This window comes from Lonchura striata, chromosome 32, assembly GCF_046129695.1.
Source record: "Lonchura striata isolate bLonStr1 chromosome 32, bLonStr1.mat, whole genome shotgun sequence".
Lineage (NCBI taxonomy): Eukaryota > Metazoa > Chordata > Aves > Passeriformes > Estrildidae > Lonchura > Lonchura striata.
The window spans coordinates 4708944-4722591 of record NC_134634.1 but is presented as its reverse complement, the minus strand read 5'-3'; the positions used below and the strand labels follow the sequence as shown (position 1 = coordinate 4722591).

Sequence of the window (13648 nt, the reverse complement as noted above, 5' to 3'; positions counted from 1 at the left end):
GATGGCATTGCCACTGCAGGTGTGCGTAGGCAGAGGAATAGTGCATGGGCTGTGCTCACCTACAGCCCGGGCTTCTAGGACTGTCAGTCTGCATCCTGAAGTGGCTTTGCCTGGGGATAGCATGCACAAAGATAAGGGAAATCCATCTTCTTTCCAGATTCAGGCATTACTGGATTTTAGAGTGGGAGAGAGCTTGGTTTGAGCCTAACTTTGCATCACAGACTCCCAGGCATGTGTGTCTCATGCTGTATTAGGGATAGTTTCCCCATCATATAGTTTGCAGGTGTCTGCGATCCGTCGATTTCTCCTGGCCCTGTTTATTGCCTTGCTCTGGTCTGTGCCTTGTTCCTCTGCTCTGACCCTGGCCTGGGGCACTTGCTCAGTGCCTGCTGCCTCCCCTGGGGCTGTGACCAACCTTTGACTGGAAACAACCCATCCCGTTCCCGTTGGCATTTGCTCTCCTCCAGCTGCTGCGTTGAGGAAGCCGTTCCTGCCCGTGCAGGAGCTTGCCTCCCACTGTCCCTGCGTGCAGTGTGTGGTGGGCGCCTGCAGTGCCAGGTATGCTCGCTCCATAAATCTAAGGTATTAAAATGAATGTGTCATCTGCAGAAGTAAGAGTCTGGAAGTATGCTCTCCCTTGTGACTGTGATACCCTTTACAGGCCCTGCAAATCAGACAAGCACATCCTTCTATTTTCACAGTGGGGAAAACTACCGACTCACAGAACAACTCGAGTTGGAAGGGACAGCAGAGATCATCCAGTTCCAAACCCATGACATGGGCAGGGACACCTTCCGCTAGAGCAGATTGTTCTAAGTCCCAGCTAGGCTATGCTTTAACACCTCCAGGGATCCAGGGCCAGCCACAGGTTCTCTGGGCAACCTGTGCCAAGGGCCTCCCCATCCTCATAGGGAGGAATCGCTTCACACCTCTGATTCAAATCTCCCTTCTTTCCGTTCAAAGACGTTTCCTCGCTTCTGTCGCTCTCTGCCTGTGCCAGACCCATCCCCCGGCTGGCGGCCAGCGCGGACGGCTCCGCCGCGCCCCGAGCCGCGGGGCCGGGGCCGGGGCCGGGGCCGGGCGGCCCTGCGGAGCGCGGCGGAGCCAATGGCGCTGCCGGGGAGGAGCCGCGGCCCCGGCCCGGCCCCGCCCGCCGCCCCCCGCCGCACTCGGCCTGGGCTCGGCGGAGCGGCGGCAGCTGGAGCTGCGGCTGCGGCGGCCCCGGACCCCGGGGCAGCGGCGCCGGCCCCGGCTGGAGCGGCCCCGCCGCGCCCGAGGCATCGGCCCTGGAGTCGCTGGCCATCGCCCCCGGAGGCACCGGCCGGACCCGAAGGTACCGGGCACCGACCCGCCGGCTCGCGCGGGGGTGGCTGCGGGGATCTGTTGATGGGAGTTGCAGGAAAGTTTGCGGAAGAACTGGACTCTGTTAATAGCGGTGCCGGTGCGGGCGCTGGGAGGCGGTCCGGTACCCGCTGGGACTGACTGCCGGGGCGGTTCTGGCGATGCCCGCGCTGTTGCGGATGGAGCCGGGATGCGGGTTCGACCCGTCAGGGAGCGGGCGGCTCTGCCCCCGTGCCGCCCCGCACCCACGGCGGTGGTCGGCGGTGACCGGCGGACGCCCTGCGAGCGGTCCAGACCCGCGCCAAGCCCCGGGGTGTTTTCCCGGCGGAGTTTTTAGGGAATGCTGCATCCACCTGTGAGGCGGCGGGCGGCAGCAGCCGGGCCTCTGGGTGCAGGACTCCGGGGCAGGACCCCGGGGCTGGTGCGTGGTGCAGCTCGGGGTGCTCTGCCGGGATGAGCGCTGCACCGGCGGCCCCATGGCCCGGCGGGGATCGGGAGCACCCGGTGCTGTTGCAGTACGAGCGTGGATGTCTGTAGGTGCAGGAAAACAAGCCTGTTCTCTGCGTTGCTTGGGAAGTTCGGAGAACTTCCTAAGCCAGCAGGGCTTGGAGAGCAGAAGCGCGGTTGCAGGGAGGCCGCTGGGGCCGCCGTCCCTGGGGACAGCGCTGGGCGCTGCAGCGGCCGCTCGGCCGGCGGAGGGGATCGGGCCGTGCGCGCCGTGGGGCTGCCTGGCCCCACGTGTTGCACTGGGGGCGTCCGGAGCTCGGAGCCCAGCCAGAGCTGTCCCTGACACGGCGCGAGCGAAATTACACCTGGTTCGGGCTGTGGGAAGGGTCTCTGGCAACTGACCCCTGAGCTGCCAGGATTGCTAGCGGTTCGTATACCTCAAGTTAGTGACACCGGACTTGGGCAGTGCTCCCCTAGTTCCTGACGCTAATCGTGCTCGGGTGACTGTCCTTGGTACAGCCACACACTCCTTTTAACCTCCCGTGATGCTGAAGCGGCCTGAGTGTGTGGTATTTGGTGTAGAAGAATATTTGCAGAGCGTTGAGTTAAAAACCATCACTTTGCATTTTCTGCGTGAGGCTGTGCTGTTTGCTCTTGTGGGAGCACGTGCAGTCCCTCTGCAAAGCACAGCCGCTGGCCCCAGAAGGGAAGAGATGCGCAGGGGGATGCTCTTGGGCAGAAGCAGCTCAGAAGCGCGGATGCTGGGCAGAGGAGCTTCAGCTTTGGGTTCCTCGTCATTCCACAGGAAGGGGATAGTGACCTGGAGCATTGCCTGACACTTACTGCACTGTGCTGTGGGGCAGGGAGTAGCAGGGACCTGATAAACAATAAGAGGTGTTTTGCTAAAGGTTCTAGACAGTGACTCATCTACTGTAGGAAAGGACAGGAAGGAGAGGCAGCACAGGAGCTTTCTAGAGTACAAATGGGTCTTTCCCCCTGATTTTATCAGAAGCAGGAGGTTGGGAATCTTTTATTACTCTCAGAATAGTGTAGACCTGTAGGTTATAAACCTCCTGATGCAAGTGTCCCTGTACCAGCACCTCCTGCATCTCTGTTCCTTGGGAGGATCCTGCTGTCAGGCTACATTCTGTGGTGGGACAGTTTCAAAATTTAAGGTGATTGATTTCCAGTCCTCACAATTGATTTTATCTAACCAACCATTCCTTATCACTTCTGAGTCTCTCCAAATAATTGATCCTTGTCCATACATTGCACCATGGTTCTGCATGTGCCTGGCTGGCTGGGGTGTTTCAGAAGTAATTTCCCTTGCCTCTGAGTTGCTCAGTCTTAACTTTTCTTCTGCGTCCAGCCTAACTCCTTGGTCTTTTCTGCCTTCTCCTGCCCTGGACAGCACACAGGAGGTGCGGTGCTGCTGCCTTTCAGTTTTCCAGGTGTGCTGCACCCTAAGAGGCCTTCCCAGCTATTGGCAGCATTGCTGACTGCTCCACTTGAAAAGTGTCAGTGTAAGGAGTTGTTTTGCTGATATTTGCCTGGATTTGTTTTATTCTCTGCTTCCAGTTTGCAGAGGAATTTGCAGCCAGTTGGTCCTTGCTGACTGAGCACCTTGCTCACAGCGAGCAGCTGGATTCCTCCCTCTGGGTATTTATGGCTCCTGCACCACCTCTCCCCCTTTGCTGGGGATTTATCTGGGAATGCTGATATCTGGTGGTGGATTTGTAATGCCTCCCTGCAGGGAGGGAGGAAAGATCCCCAAGCCCCCCAGCAGACAGCCCTTGTGCCAGTGGTTAAGAGCAGACAACAATAGTGGGCGTTCGCTGAGAATTATTCCTTTGCAAGAAGCAACTTTTGACCAAATGTTGGCATATTTTTGAGACTGTGAGTCTCTAATCATACCCTTTTCCATTGCAAGGTGTTCTTTCACTATGAGGTGGGCTCTTCAAACTGTCTTGGAAATGGCTGTGGGGTCCTGGGGCTGGTCCAGGCTGGTCCTTGCGCTGCTGCCCCGGGCACTTTGGGATCTGGGGTTCTCCCTTTATCTGGGTTAAGCTCCCAAGGAAAGAGGTGTGACTTGAGATCCAGAACTGGTTTGAGAGATCAGAACTGGGCCAATTTCTAGGCCAGAATAGGGCTCTGGGTGTCCCAAGGGCAGATTTAGGTACAGAAACAATTGAAGGTCAAGGTTCCCACCCCCCTTCCTTGCACAGATACCTTCCTCTGCTGAACACAGAGGGGGTTATCTACCTGACATCTGCTGGGCAGGTAGCAGGACATATGGCAGGACCTAGCTTTATTACTCCTTTCAAAGCATGAAAAACACTCCTTGCTGAGAAGTACTGGAGCTGTGAAATGCAGGAATAGCAGCAGCCTCAGGGACTGGAGGGAAAGCTTTTCTTCATACCCTACCACCTCACCCTCTGAAGAGATTATTCACTGTGTCTGCATGCCCCAGAGGAAGGTATAACAGCACCAGGCTTTGCTGTAACCCTCGGGCACCGTGTAGATGAGCCTGGGTGGAGATACGGCTGAATGGGACAGTGCATCCTTGCCTCTTTGTTTCAGTTCTCCTGTGATTTCCTGCATGCCTTGTTGGTACCACACTCCACATCCCCTGCTCTCCGGGGTGTCAGGGAGGCAGGCCAGGCAGTGTGCAGCTTTGGGGCACCTCTGGGTGCTGAGGGCTCCCTGTGCCAAAGGCTGCCCTGCTCTATCCTGCAGCAAACTTGAGAGGTTTAGTTAAGGTGTATAGAGGAGTACATTTGTGAGTACACTTAAAAAGTCAAGAGGTGTTAAATGCAATCTACAGCCCAGAAAAATATGTATCAGAGCTGTGTGCAGGAAAACAAAGGGTTTTCTGGAGTGGCTGTGCTCTGCTGTCAGCTTGTGCCTGCTCAGCCTGGCTCGTACACCAGAGTGTTTGGGTCTTTGTGTTTCTGGTCACCTTGCAGGAGACACAGGCAGTGGTTTCTGTTCTCCCTTTGCACCCTGTTCTGCTGACTCCTGCATTTTCCTCAGCCCGGAGGTGTGAATGCTTTACCTGCCAGCACCTCCTGCTCCTGCAGAGCAGAAGATGGCTTTTTGCAGGGAACCAGGGGGAGCCATGCCACTCACTTCTTCCTTATTAACTAGAAAGGAATAAAGTTGCAGAGGGATCAGATTTTGAGAAAGACCCAAAGTTCCAAAATGCTCCCAGAGGATAGATCCCTAATTACTCTCTAATTGCATTAGAGTTTAATTTGTTGTTGTTTTTACTGTAATGTTCCCATTTTTCTTGATGGTTTGCTCTGTTTCATTAACTAGAAGTGGCTGGAGAGGAATATTTGCAATATCAAAACTTGCCTGTTGTGCAGTGCTTGACAGGTTTTAGGCCTTTGTTGTGCTGTCAGGGCCCCCGGTGACTTTGCCAGCTCTGGCTACCTGGGACTCGGGCCTCGGGTGCAGCACTCACCCAAGGGCATCATTTTGCCTGCACATGCAGGTTTGGCCCTGGGAGTTTTGGTGTCTGTCCTGCTTCCAGGAGACACAGAAAAAGCTGAGCTGTCCTCAGAGCAGCTTATGGGCAGCTGCTCTTCAAAAGGCTTGTTTAATCCGTTTTTCCTGAGCACAGCAGGGTGCAGGTCTGGAAATGAATTTGGGAAGCTTCAAAAAGGGTTTTCAGGAGCTTCATTTAGAAAGCAATAGGGGAGAGGAATATTGCTGCTCTTAATTCTGAAGCAGAAGTATATTTACTTTGCCTTGTTTAAGGGGAAATTGTGTAGAAGGTATAGTTAAGCTTAGACCTGCTTTTTGCCAATGCATCTTTGTTGGTGAAACAAATCCTGAAGGTGGGAGAGTATAAATAAACATCTCCAGTTTATCATCCTCAGCACTTGAGGCCCTAGAGGTGTCACTTGCCTGCTGCTTTGATCTACTTATATATCACATACATGTTATTTGTGTGTGTCATAAAGGACACCTGAGCAAGGTCCCCACTGCCCGTGAGCTGGGTGTGGTGGAGCTGCACCCAGAGGTCTCAGAAAGTGACATGAACCACGAGGAGACATGGGGAACTACACTATGAACTCAAAACTCCTCCTAAATTTGATCCAGCTACTTAAAAACAGTGGGTGTACCTGGTGGTGAAGTGAGATATTGGTATTTAAAGCTGTCTTGAAGGATGCAGCCAGAGACATGACACCCAGCAGTGAGCTGTGAAGGTGAGACATGCTCTGGTTTCAAAATTCAGTGAGAAAATGGGAAAAGCTTGGAGTGCTGGATCTGCAGCACCTCGAGTGGCTTGTCAGACCCCCCCAGGAACGGGATGGAATTGAACACCCCCAGCATTTGACACCATAAATGAGTTGGTTAAACCTGCTGTTGTGCAGAATGCTGTGCAAGCCCCTCTATTATTTGATATACTATAAGCACATGTGAGCTGATTGTATTAGAGGCAGAAGCTGTTGTGGCCTCGCTGTGTGAGCAGGGTGCTCAGGCTGGCAGTTTCCTCTCTCAGCTCTAACCCTGGATCTCAGGACACAGGGGTGCCTTCCATGTCTGTGCTTGCCACCTCCGAGCTTCAGTCTTGGCTTCAGTGACAGCACGTGGCGGAGGGAAGCCAGAGTTTACTTTGACTTAAAATGAGGACTAATTAATCAATTCTGTGTTTTCCATCCTACAGTGTCACTGGTGAAAGCATCAAGATGATAACTGTAGATTCAACTGCTCATTTGGAAATACTGAGCAATTAGACAAGTTTATGACAATATTATTTCCTGCCACCAGAGATGATTCACAATACTACTAATTGTAGTAATAATTAATCCGTCTAATTTTCAAGCATGCAGCTGTAGTTCATGGTAGTCTGGCAGGGGCAGGAGTCACACAGAGTGTGGGGACCCGTTATTTTCTCTGTTTAATTATCTGAAGCCTTTACTGTACTTCCAGCTTGTGGTGCCTTTTGAGGAGGTGCTGTGCTGCTCCCCTTGCCTGCTCTCAGAGGCACAGGCTGGCGGTCCCAGCAGATCCCCACATCTGGGAACAGGGTACTGAAGACACAGGGATGTGAGGAGCCAGTTCATAGTGTTCTGCTCTGACAGTGGGTTAGACAGGACATTACAAAGCAGCTGGGATGTTTTTGGCTTTGCAGAACATATAAGGAGCATTTTTGAGCCCTTTTCCCTCCTAGCCAGACTGTAAGGCTGACAGCCGCGGATGCAGGATAACCTACAAACTCCACTTGGAAAACTGATGGTATATGGAACACATTAACGTGTTTTAATGCCTTTCTGTTGCTTCTGAGTACCACAGGGGATGCCTGTAGAATTGGAGTCCCCAGACTATGCAGGAAAGGGAGACCTTTCCAAACCTATGAGTCAGAGCTCGTCTTTGAAAGGAGCAGCCAGTGCCTACACCAGCGTGTGCCCAGCTCCAGCCCTTCTGCAGTGGCAGTTTAATTTCTCACAAAAATAGAGCAATTTGCATTTCTGGAGACCCTTTGGCTGGAGCACTGCAGTGGGCATTGATGAACCATTTCTCATTGCTAATCTATTGGTAAAGGACAGAATGGTTTTTTCCAGAGGAGAAAATGAAACATGAGTTATCCAAGTGGCTTGCTGAGATTGCTCCCAAGCCTAAGGAAGACAGGTCTGACATAAAAAAAGTCCAGCATGCTTCTGCTTAGTGTGGCTGAGAGTGGGAGATGCTCCTGCTTCTTAGAAGAAAACAAATGCAGACAAAAGGAGGGGTTTGTTTCTTCTTTTTTTAAATCAAAGATGGGCAAAGATAAAGTGCTGTAGGAAGGATGTATAAATGTTTTATGTTTTACTTAAGATAAAGCTCCTTGTTTGCTGGTGGTCACAAAGCTAATTGACAGATTACATGATAATAAGAAGGAGTTTAATGAAATCTGCCGATACCCTTTAGAGGATGTGGAGTTTGGATGTGCAGTTTAATGAGGCCAGAGGTTTAGCTGCTCTGTGCTAGCTGGGGGACTCTGGAAACATTTGCATTCCTGGTATCTTGTTTCAAAATAATTTCTTTGATGACAAGAAGCTCTGCTGTAGCAGGGAGCTGTGGCTGAAGGGAGCAGAGTCCATCAGTCATCGCAGGCAGGGAGGGTTCCTGGCTGGAGTTGCTCAGCTGCCTTGGTGGCACCCGAGCTCCTGTAAATCCTCACCGGGTGGCAGTCGGTGAGTCATCTCTGGCTGGCGACACAGGGTGGGAGAGGAGCCATCCTAGGGAGTGGAGAGGAGCTCAGCCCACCTGCTCCACTGCGGCTGAAAACTCAGGGATAACCTGGAGCATCTCTGCTTCTGCTGTCTCTAACTTGGTTAACATCTGCTGGGCAGGGAGCATTTAGTGCTGTCAGCAGCGACAGTAAATTGGTCTGGGGTTGGTGCTGCTGGGCCTGATCATGGTTTTGGGAAGTGGTGCTTTAGCTTAGCCAGCCACGCAAACATTCAGGCTTTTATCAGGGATCCAGAATTAAAATAATCCCCCATCAGTGATGGACAGATTTGTTCTCTGGAGGCTTCTTCTAAGTCTGTTGCCACCTTACATGGCTTTTCCTCTTGGGTTTCTGAGCTGAAGCTGATGGGGACTGACAAGCCCTGATTATGCAAAGCACCAGAGGCAACGGGCTGCTGGCATGGGATTCGGCTTGCCTCGCTTCCTGCCATTTTGTATGTTATTAGGGAGCCACTGGAAGAAGTAGGTCCTGCTCATCCGAAAATGCAGGTGTGTTTCTGGCAGGGACTGCAGGACTGTGCGGGGCCCTGGTGTGTGCAGGGCCTGGCCGGGCAGCAGTGACCCGGCTACCGGGAAGCCCCAGCCTGGCTGTGCCCACGCTCAGGGAGTGCCGAGACTATTTATGTGTCTTTTTGTGAGAAACCACTGTTTCCATGGCAGCCGTGAGCATCACATGGTAAGGTAGCCCTGGCTCCGGGCGAGCCCGCCAGGCGCCACGCTGCGCCCCGGGCCGGCCGCGATGCCCGGCAGGGTCCTGGGAGCCAGGGCCCTGGGGCTGCACAGCCCTGCTGGCGGCTGGGGGCACCGAGAGCCGCCAGAAACACGGCCCGGTGCTGGGAGGAAGAGAGGGGAGAGCCTGGGATGTGGAGGCGAGCGGCAGCAGGTGCCGGGGTTCCAGACCCGGCTGGGTTCCAGACCCGGCTGTGCCTGACCAGGCGTCCTCCCAGGCTGGGGAGGCCTGGGCCGCGTCAAGGGGAGTCCGTTCTGGCAGGAAGGTGGGACCCGGGTCAAGGTCCCATTTTTGCTAGCCATCCTAATGCAGGCTAATCCCTCCCCTCTGCCTCTGACTCCAGCAGCCCCTCTGTCTCAAGTGTAGTCTCTGCAAAGCCCGCACAGGTATGTTTTAATGCTTATTTCAGGAGATTTCTGGGCTGTCCCCACTGCTAAGGGTTGAGCTGTGCCACCTGGCCATGCTGCAGTGACAGAGCCTCGTCCTTGAAGTGTGCAGGACACAGAGTCGATACCCTGCAGCACAAAATCTGATAGCTCTCCCTTGAGTTCCTACAAACTGTATTAAAACAGTCACAATATATCAATCTATTTTTTTAATGTACTTTTATTAAAATCAGCACATGTTTGCAATTAAACCCTGCTACATGATGTAGTGTGAATAATTAGAAAAATTCATGTGCTTAATAGGATACTTGCATTTGTAGGGAAGGAATGATGCTATTCACAGAATTGCAGCATGGCTCCCTCTAAACTTGGCAGTGGCCTTCCCTCATGTTCCCTGAGGCACTTTGGGGCATGGAGGGCTTGTCTCCACTGCATGCCCAGATCTGTCCTTTGCTCTCTGCTTCTGTGTGCCTGTAATTTCTGTTGCTTGCCTTTTGTTCCCACTTCAAACAGGCAGTAGGTCAAAAAGTCACCAATTGGATTTTAGTGCCATGCATAGGCTCAAGTCTCCTGCTTCTGCTCCGCCGCTCAGGCGGGTGCTGTGCTGCCTGGTGTGGCGCAGGTGGGGGCTGCAGAGGCACACCTGGAGACGTGGCCCTGCTGTTTTTCTGCCTGGAGGGTATTGCCTGTCTCTCTGGGCTTCCCTCTGCCACAGAACACTGCTTCTCCTGATGTGTTCATCAGGCTGTTTTCTTGCTTGGTTCAGTTTATATAAGTGGTACCTTGATGATTAGGTGAGGAGATGGGAACATATGGCAGCTTTCCCCCTAGCCCAGAGCTCATGAGTCTTGGGAATTCAGTGAGCCATCCCTGGCAATTTCCTCCCCACAGTAGCATGAAAGCTGAGAGGCTCTTTCCAAAAGCACCATCTCTGTCCATTGAGAGGGCACTATTGTTGTGTGACTGTACCTTTCTTAGTGCCGGCAAACACAGAATCCCAGAATGGTTTGGGTTAGAAAAGACCTTTAAAAATCACCTTGTTCCAATTCCCCTCTGTGGTCAGGGACACCTTCCACTAGCCCAGGTTTCTCCAAGGCCCTTCCAGCCTGGCCCCCTTGGGCACTTCTATCAAGAAGTCAACCCCAGCAAATTATCAACTTGCCTGCTTACACTGGGGGAAATCACATGAAGTGAGGCATTTGGGGTGCTGAGGTTGAGCCTCATTTGCACTGAGGCTCTGACTCGCCCGTGTTGTTTTCCACAACCTCTCTCTGTTCTGACACATGCAGCAGCCACGTGCAGGATCTCTCCTGCTCCCCAGCTCGTGCCACACACAATCTTGTTCTGATTTTCAAGGCTCCAATAAAGCGTGTCCAAATGCATCAAGGGCTCAGTGCAGAAGTGAAGCAAATTGACTCTGTAGAGGATTTAGGGAATGGAGGGAGTTGGGATAAACCCCAAACCAAACAAGAACTGCAGGGAAGGTGAAGCATGGTAGAGATGACAGATGTTCAGCACAGCTGGAGAGACGTGGAACATCTTTGGTTTGGCAGGAGAATGGGAAAAACTGAAAATAGCACACACATCCTCTGGAGTTCTTTGTTGGTAGGGACACACTCCCATGACCTCTGGGACACCTCTAGGATTATCTGGGCTCCATTACATTGCCCTGCTCTGCCTCTCTGGGACTGTGGAGGGACAGAAAGGAAATTCAGCTGCTGGTACAGGCTGAGGCTGCAGATCCCATGGCTGTGAATTTGGGCTGTTGCACCAGCTCAGGTGGGCTGCACAGTCCTGTCATCACCATGGGATGGGCTGTCCTGACCTGTCCTGTCTATGGCTGCCAGGGAGAGCCAGCAGCACAGAACTGCCTTGGGCTGCCCCATCCCAGCCCTTCTCCTGGCTGCTGTGGCCTCCAGCACCCAGACTGTCTCAAGGCAATAAAAGCAGGAGGAGAATTGCACTCATGGAACAGGCTCAGCCATTGTCTTGTGCTGGGAAATCAGGCACTTCAAAAGGCAGTTTTGCATTTCTTCAGATGCCTCCATGTAAGTGCAGTGACAGAGTTGCTCAAAGCACATTAATTATTAGTAAAGGCTTTTTTTCTTTTTATTGCAAGACAAATTAAACAACAGACAAAAACAGGAGGTGTTACATGAGATATTAATCCATGAGAGAGTGACAGCAGCAAAAGCCGCAAATAATTCATAACATGAAAATCAGGACATTTAATTTTTGGCTTGTTGTTTGCATTAGGCATTCATGCACATGCTCACGAATGTGCTCCGGTGTGATTTGTGGAGATTTCAGAGGCTGTTAATTTTGGAAAAAGTGATTATAGGCCTTCAAGAGTAAATCAGATAAGAGACCACATGGTTTTTTTTTTCTTGTCTTGACTGGAGAAAACAAAGTTGCTGAACTCTGTGTTTCCTGTGGCACTCCTTGTCCTCGATTGGGCAATAGAAAAAATGAATGTGTACAGGAATTCCAGGGTACTTCCACCACTTTCCTGTGTGACAGGGACAGATATAGCATGTGACCCCACCTGGAGAGAGTCACCTGGTGCAAAGCATTTCCTTAGGAAGGAATTTGGCTTTGCATGTGTCTCTGATGTCAGCTGTGGGTTGCTATCCTCTAAAATTTAGTGCAGCTTAGTTAGAACCTTTCTGGACATTGCCAAAACCTGGCGTCAGTCTGATGAAATTGATTTTTCATTGAGCTGTTACAGTCACTGAAACTGCTGAGAAGAATTGCAGCCACGTGGCACAAGGTCCTGCAGACGAGGTCTCCCTGACACAGAGAGCCGTTCCTGGAGATGCTGAGCTGACGTGTGCACAGGCCATGGATCTGGAGCAGGGAAGGGACTTGGCCTGGAGCGTGGCACAGGAGGCTATAATAACCCCACTGAAGGACACAAAGCGATTGTCATTTTTGGGAGAGGTTCCTCATGTCCCCACCTGAGGAAGAGGACACTAGGAGTTTCAGATATTTATACCTCAGTGTGCAGACCAAGTGCTTCTGGTCAGCGTGACAGTTTGAGTCCCGATGACAAGGTTATGAATCCCATGTTAGCTCTTCCATTCTCAACAAGAAAAATCTCTGAGAGTGTTCAGGGACATGTCCCACCCTGCTCAGCACCTGTGGCTGCCCTTGAATGTCGTCCCTCACAGCTGAGGACATGCTGATGGCTGGTGGCAGAGAAACCCCTCCCTTCCGTGCTGCATTTTGACAAATGGGCTGTGAGGTGAGATCAGCTGAGGGCTGGTCAGTCCTGGAGTAGTTAGACATGTGTGGGCAGGGAGAGAGTCACAGTGGTATTAAGTGATTAGAAATACATAAATATTAATTGCTTATGAACTCCCTTTATCACACTTGCAGGCAGAAGAAGTTAATAAATCACTGCTCGGATTAACCCACAGAAGGGTAATGCAAAGTGTATCTGAGACGAGACAGAAATGGGGAAGGGAGCTTTTCTGGAGAGGAGGAAGTGCTGGCTTTAGTCCGGGCACCCACAGCACAAAGCTGTGTTCTTTTTCAGGGTTTCATGTCTGGAGTCTGCCTCATGCTGCAGAGGGGAGCCCTTGCAGCTATGCAGAGAAGCCATCACCCAGCCTTGCTGTGGCATCTCTGCACCGCCCTTTGTAGGAAGCAGACGTTTGGTTCTTGCATGTGATGGGGATCCTGGGCAGATCCCCAGGGAAACACCTGGCCCTTCCCTGAGGTCTGTGTGCAGGACCAGGCAGTGCCACCCTGGGGACTGTGGCAGCTTTAAAGCCTGCCTGGTGGAGAGGGACAGTCATTTCTCTGCATGTTCATGCCGTTTGTGCACGTTCATGCATTCATTTCACTGCGTGTTAGCCAGACATTCTTTGGCGGCTGCTGAGGAGGGGAAGAGAGTTTTGTTCCTCTGTTGCATTTCTGTGGGACAAGTAATTGTCCATTTTCTCAAGTCAATGACTGGTGCTTGAATTTAAACTTGTTCTCAGGCTGTCTTGGTTTCAGTGGCAACTTTGCAAGGGTAATTTTTATAAGTGGGTGCTGGTAGTGGATTGCTTGTGTGGAAATCTTCTTTGCTAAGGTGAATCTATTATTTTTTGTTAAAATTTAATTTTGTCTAGAGCAGTTATTGTTACCAGAGTTTCATAATGATTTTAAGTAGCCAAGCTTACATATGTTTGAATCCTCATAGCAGTTTAGTCTAATATATTCATGCAAAAGCATGAAGGAGGTATTGCTTCTATTTGTTCTTTTGTTCTTCCTAATCCCCATCCCTCTCTGCTCTGTCTTGCTGTACTTTTCATCACCACGAAAAAGCAATGCCTGGAAAAAGCAACACTGAAAACATCTGCCAGAATCCCAGGCATGAGAACACCCAATTCCATTTCTGTGCCTGGACAAGGGGCTTTGGCAGTCTTGGGCTTGATGTGCTTCCTGGGGGCACAGGGAACTTTCAGGAGCTGCTGCTCATCTGTGCAGCCAAGCAAAGAGAGCTGGTCCCTGA

General features: G+C 51.8%; 1 protein-coding gene across 1 annotated transcript in view; it reads left to right on the top strand.

Annotated features, from left to right (window-relative positions):
- Positions 1-1221: 1221 nt before the first annotated feature.
- The window catches only part of ZMAT4 (zinc finger matrin-type 4), a 46501-nt gene continuing 34074 nt past the window's right edge, over positions 1222-13648 (top strand). Inside the window, exon 1 of the mRNA XM_021535894.3 lies at positions 1222-1333. The gene's annotated coding sequence lies outside the window, so the exon portion shown is untranslated. The remainder of the gene's footprint in view (positions 1334-13648) is intronic.